The sequence below is a fragment of the Ursus maritimus genome, unplaced genomic scaffold (assembly GCF_017311325.1).
Source record: "Ursus maritimus isolate PB19 unplaced genomic scaffold, ASM1731132v1 scaffold_18, whole genome shotgun sequence".
Taxonomy (NCBI): domain Eukaryota; kingdom Metazoa; phylum Chordata; class Mammalia; order Carnivora; family Ursidae; genus Ursus; species Ursus maritimus.
This window is the reverse complement of record NW_024424230.1, coordinates 54,097,894-54,104,658: the sequence shown is the minus strand read 5'-3', so window position 1 is coordinate 54,104,658 and position 6,765 is coordinate 54,097,894.

Genomic DNA, 6,765 nt, shown 5'->3' with positions numbered 1-6,765 from the left:
TCTTGCTTATTTTATTGCAAGAATACAGCACATAATACATACAACATATAAAATATGGGTTAATCGATGGTTTACATCATTGGTAAGGCTTCCAGTCAACAGTAGACTATGAGCAGTTAAGCCTACTGAGTAGTTGCAGTTGGGGAGGAAGTTATATGCAGATCTCCAATGGTGTGGTCGAGCACCCATAACCCCCATGTTATTCAAGAGTCAATGGTACAAGCTGGTCATTCTCAAAGCTTTATCTCAAGCCCAGACCTGGTCTCTGAATTCTGGGATTATATTCCCAAATTCTTACTCAATACCTTCACTGGATTTCTAACAGGCATCTCTAACTTAACTCTTTTTTTTTTTTTTTTTTTTTGGACCCCAAACCGATTCTTGAATTTTCCCTTCCCCATAACTGACTTCTGTGTTTCCAGTGTTTGGTCCCAAACATCATTAACTCTTTTCTTATCTCACCTCCAGTCCGCTAACATACCCGTTGGTTCTTCCTTCAAAGTGCATCCGGAATCTGAAGATTTCTCATCAATTTCACCACTCCCTATCACAAGTCACTATTCCATATCACTTAGCCCCTTTCTTCCCAGGACATGGTGCATGGGGCGGCAGCACCAGCTTGCTTGGGTGCTTGTTAGAAATGCAAGATCTCAGTCTCACATCAGACAAAACAAGTCAGAACTGCATCTTATCTGGTCTCTAGGTAGTCAGTCCATTTGTTCATTAAAGTTAGAGATGTTCTGATTTTGACTAATGCAGCAGCCTACTAATTGTCTCTCTTCTATCCCTGTGCCTCTTAATTCTATTTTTCACACAACACTCAGAATGAGTTTTTTAAAATATAAGTCAGGATGTCACTCAATTGCCCCAAACCCAGTGACAGCTTTCCCATAGCTAATGTCCTCACTATGGGTCAGCAGCTTCCCTTTGATCTGGACTTCCATCCACTTACCCTCTTCTGACCTCATCTTCTACTCTCCCTTTGATCATTCACTCCAGCTACAGGGGCCTCCATGCTGTTCCACCCACTTGCAAGCATGCGTGAGCCGCAGGACCTTTGCACTTGCTGCCTGGAACCTCTTCCCCTGGATATGGGCAACTTGTTCCTTCATTCAGATCTCTGCTTAAATGTCACCCTATTATTGGTGAGGATTTTCATGACATCCTAAATAAAATAGCATCTCTCCATCACCCTTTCACCCCTTCCCCTGCCTTATTTTTCTGCATATTTCTTCATATCTAAACACTTATTTGCTTATTGTCTGGCTCTTCCCAGTAGAATTTAAGTTCCAGGAGGCCAGAGACTTCTACTATTATATTACCTGCTATTGGAATGGTGCATGGCATAGAGTGATTGCTCCTGAAATAATGACTGAGTGAACAGATGGATCTCCAGGGTTTTGTTGGATATGGGGTTCACCTTATATGAACAATAACATTCAGTAAATGCCTGGGCGTTCTTAGGTAAAGTGTCCTGAGTAGGCCACGGTTTAGCAGAAGGCTTTAGAAAGCAGGGATTTCTTTGGAGTTTCATCAGCTGATACATTTACTACATGTCTTCCTCAGTGGCCTGAGCACCGGAGCCAGGGGATGGAGACCCAGCCCCAACAGGGGAGGTGGGAGGGCTGGAACATATGTGCTCTGTGTGTGACATCGGCCCAAGCTGGCTGGAGGGGTTACTCCTGGAAATGTGATAAAAACATGGCCCAGATCCAGTGTCAGTTTTCTCAAGCGCTTACCTCATCTCCTGGCTGACTTTCCCTTCATTTCATGCTTAGCTGCAGGTTTGCACTCAGCAGCGTCCAGCTGAGTTTTTGTAATCAACAGTGAAGGTGAAAAGCAAACTTTCGGTGACGGCAGAAGGCAGGCTAATGGCACTGTGGCTGCCGGAAGGTCGGCAGTAACCAGAGGAGACAGCTGGACAGTAAATAGCCCCCAGGTTTGCGGCATCCAGGGAGTCGCCGGGGCACAACCTCTTTGCCCGTCAGTCACACAAAGGACCGATGTCAAAGATGCCCCTAAAAAGCTTAACAAGGAACTGTATTCTAAAAGCATCTTAATCTTTGATGTTTATTAACCTGGAGGGAAGTAAATGCCTGTGAGGATTGTGTCTAACCAGGCAGAGATATTTGGCAGGCTTACGTACATAGGAGTTGAGTTCCTCTTTGGAAGGAGCTTGCGTTTTTGGAAAATGTTTTCCCTAGTGCTGTAACAAGCTGGTTTCAATTGCACATTACTGTTTTCAATTACCTTCTGAGTTTCTTAGAGTCACACAGCACTCTTGCTGGAAAAGGCCTGAGAAGTGTTCTTGCCCAAACATGTTGTAGTTCCAGAGATAAGGTAACAGAAGTTCAGTGGAATGAAGCAACTTGCCCTGCAGCTGTAAGCAGCAATGTTGGGAAGGCTTCTGGGCCTTCCCATGGGGAAGCTGGCCCATCTGCCTCCCCAGTGGTGAAGCCACACTTTGACAATCTGCACAGTGGTCTTACATCAGAGCAAAGGCCAGAGTAAAACCTTCAGCACCCACCACCTCCCCTCATTATCCCCCACCTCCAGCCCCAACACCCTGCCCACTGCCTTGGCCCTAGACCAAACAGCCCTCCTTTCCTGGCTCCTGCTCCAGGTACAAAGCCTGTAATTCAATCCCTGCCCCTCTAAGTTTCGCTCTGGGAAAATAACTTCATATCTCAGTTCCTCCTCTGAAAAATGGGGGCCAATGCTACTAACCTTGTAGGGTTGCTGTGACGTCCATAAGAAATGGAGTGAATTTCCTATAACCTTGTGGATAAATACTAAATAGCTACTCCCCTCCCCCATGGAGTCCCACTTCTTTATTGTCTTGCCTTCAGCTTTTATTAAGTAGGAAATGACTCTAGCGAAAGGCCTCAGAGCCCCTGTTTGACCTTGAACAAGGTGCAAATAAGTGATAAAGCTTAATGCGTTCAAATAGCCAGGGGCTATTTGGACCCTTTAGCAGAAAGAGCTGGCTGTCTCATCCTAAAGCTCTAGAACCAGAGGTCCTGAGCCGCCTCTGGGCCGCTAGTAACGGCCCACTCTCTGAAAGAGAAGTCCAGGGAATGCCGCCGACTCCCCCTGTGAATCTCTCTCCTCTCGGGCCCACGGTGACAAACAGGCTGCAGGTGCTTCTCCTCCACACCTCCTTGCCCATTCATTACTGCACAGGGGTCAGGAAAAATGGTCATGTTTAACACGGATACAGTAGAATACATTACTGGATGTATTAGTCAGGGTTCTGCGGAGAAACAGAACTCACAGTAATGTTACATGTATTATCTATAATCCTACAAATTACACATAAATTATACAAATAGAATAAGGAATTGGTTCAGGCAATCATGGATGCTGAGAAGTCCCCAGATATGCGGCTGGAGTGCAAGCTGGAGACCAGGACAGCCAGTGAGCGGGAGACCCAAGAAGAGCAGATGCCTCCGTTCAAGTCTGAAGGCCAAGAGGGGTCAGGATGAGGAGCTCCCTCTTACTCTGCCTTTTTGTTCTCTTCAGGTCTTCAGCTGATTACATGACGCCCACCACATCACAGAGGGCAGCCTATGTTACTCAGTCTACTAATTTGGATGCTACTCTCATCCAGAAACATCCAGAATAGTTTGACCAAATGCCAGGGCACCTGGTGGCCAGTCCAGCTGACACATTCAATTAACCATCACACTGAGTAACCTTTCAGTGGGATATTGGGCACCCCTTGGGATTATCTGGTTCTATAGGGTCTGTGCCTTACATTGTCCTTGAGTTCATTTATAACGCTGTAAACTGTAGAAAACTGGTAGTAATCCCAGTGATTTTTGTCCATAAGGAAGATGCAGATGAATTTTGTCCTGGTGGAGATGTAATCAATTTTCCACCTGGGGAAGCGGCCAGTTTGTATCTGTTTTATTTATTTCCACATTCCTGATTGCTTATATATGTTCCTTGGATTCCCTCTTGACTTTTGTTTTTACATTTGAATGATTCCCTCACCAATTAGTAAGTGAAAAAAAAATCTTGGACATATGTTCATGAAACATTTTTAAAAGAGTCATGATTTTACCTTTTAAATAATTATTCTTTGATGTTGGGGACCTCCTATCCTACAAAGTAGGACTCCCATGGACCTTTCAGTAAAACCCTCCTTGGCTTCTTCCATCTGAGCCCCTATAGCACTCATTGTCCATATAATACATTGACCCTGTCTTCTGCCTGGTATTCTTTGCTTCCATTTCACCTCTCCAAGTAGCCTACACATCCCTTGAGAGCAAGGACCATGTCATGTTGTCTTGGATGTCCTGCAGCACCTGTCACCCTCCCTTGTCCAGAATAGTATCCTGTCAACATGTTTTGCCTGCTAAGCCTCAGACATCTTGGAATACTTCAATTAGCTCCTGGTTGCTAGATATTGATTAGGCCTCCAAGTATTAGTTTTGGTTGAAGATAATACTGAATAATAAATGAAAAAAAAATGCCCAAGGCTTGCATATTGTTTTCTGTGTTGCAGAAATGTTGTTAGCATTCTTACGTATGTCTGAATGTTTAATCCTCACAATAACCTCACAAGGTTGTCCTGTTCTAATCTGCAATGTTATCAATGATGAACTGAGACAGAGGGAATTGAAGTAACACAGCTGGGTATAAATACACATATAAGCTGTCTGGGATCTCTTCTCTCCCTCCTTCATTCAGCCTGCAGCCCATGAGAACACACCTCACCTGTCTACCTTCTGGCTCAGTCCCTGCATTACACCTCCCTATTGTGAAACTGCGCCCCATGCTTACAGATTCTGGGTACTTTCCTGCCTGCCACTGGAACCATGTAGACATCCAGGTGCCCTGTGGTCATTGGAGACCTTATGAATCTGGAGAAGCCCAGACCAAAGGAGTGCGTGAGTCATAGGCTGGGCTACAGTGTGTCCCGCGGAGGGTCCCTGGTGCCCTTATCGCTCCTGGTGCTTAGAAAGTGATTCACGAAACACTTCAACCATGCATTCACCCACTGAACCATTCATTCGCTGTGGACTGTGTGGGGGGCCCATGGCAGATGGACTTCCCTGGAAGGCCACCACTGTGGTTCCAGCGACTGGTGGGAAGGGAACACAGAAAGCTTGCAGGGCAGAGCCACCAGGCCCCCAGAAGCTTGCACTCCCCCGGGGAACGTCCCTCCACCCACAAGACAGCACATTAAATAACAAACAAAAACTGCTATTACAGGTGAAAAGAGGCTGGAGGAGGACAGAAAGCATGTTCTATTTTCTATTCCAACTGCACCTGCTTCTGCTTTTTCAACAAGGGCTCCACGTCTTCAGGTGGCACTGGGCCCCACAAATCCCAGCCAGTTCAACTCCTATGCCCCCGCAAGCACACGTGAGGGTTTCAGGCATTTCTGAATATGAACTGTGAAGTAGATAAAACTTGGGCTGTACTAGGATCCCAGTTTGAATACATATACTCCATAAAGTGAAAGACGGTTGTTGCTGGCTGTTTGCTGGACTGTGTAAGTAGAGGCAACTTCCCGAGTGTGTAACCCAGACTCTGCCCTTTACCATCTGGGTGGCCTTGGGCAACTTCCGTAGAGTCTGTCTGTCTATTAGAATGGAAGGTAAAATAGTACTTAGCTCAAAGGGCTATGCCTGCAACATAGTAAACCTTCAACAAATGTTAGCTAGTTCTCTGCATTTGTCGAGCATTTGTAAGTGCTGGGGCCACAGAATTAAGATATGGGTGTGAATCTAAAATATTAAACCAGGAGTGGAAGAACCCTTGTAAGAATAGAGAAAACCTGACCAGCCTAAAGGCATTCGTATTCAATATTTTAAAAGAAAACACCGAGGGGCCAAAAGACTAACCTTACAGAACGTTGTGGGCCATATTTTACCCATAGGCAACCATATAGGTGAACATGATTACGATTTTGAAAGACTGGTTTCCTGTTACTTCTTCTTTGCCTATTATAACACATAGTAATGCGCTAAGGTACAGCCCCTGAATTTGTCATTCTGAACAATAGAACGGGCAGTACAGCGCACAGCACGCGGAGATGCTGTTCCAGGGTTTGAGAGGAAGATGAACCTAAAATATTTAAAATCTTCAATAACACATAATACAGATTTTTGAATTTTGAACATGGGTTCTTTTTTGTTTTTTAATGGAGTTGCTTATTTGGAAACTAGTTACCTCTAGTGAATGATATTGTTTAGCTAAGGGTGATACTAGCAACACAAGACAGAGAAAAATAACCCACTCCTAGAATCTTTGGACTCTCTGAATCCCTGAGCACCCCCCCAGAACTCCACCCCGACCCGGGTGCGTATCCGCAAACTACACAGACAGTTTCTGCTCTGATTAACTCCAGGTTCTCTCTGCTCCTTACTCACACCCTACCCCAGTTTCTTCTCCTGACTCCTTAGTTATCATGGCCACAGTATGTGGGTTCCATTCCTTTTCGATCAATTGTTAACACACTCTTGGCTCGCCAGCATGCTTTTGCAACCATCATACCAGCATTCCCAAACCCACACTTTTAACATGTATCAAAATTCTGTCTTGTCAATGCAAACAAGCATAGCTCAGATGGATACATGATTGAAGGAGTTTCCAGTCATTGCCCTGAAACAGATCAGATCAGACACACTGGCCGGTAGGTCCTGCAACCAGCCATGTGATCACATCCTTAAAACTTTCTCAGAAGTCCAAGTAGATGTTAGGCAACATTGAAGTTTTTCTAGCTATAAATATTTTAAGTGAGAGGGTATGTCA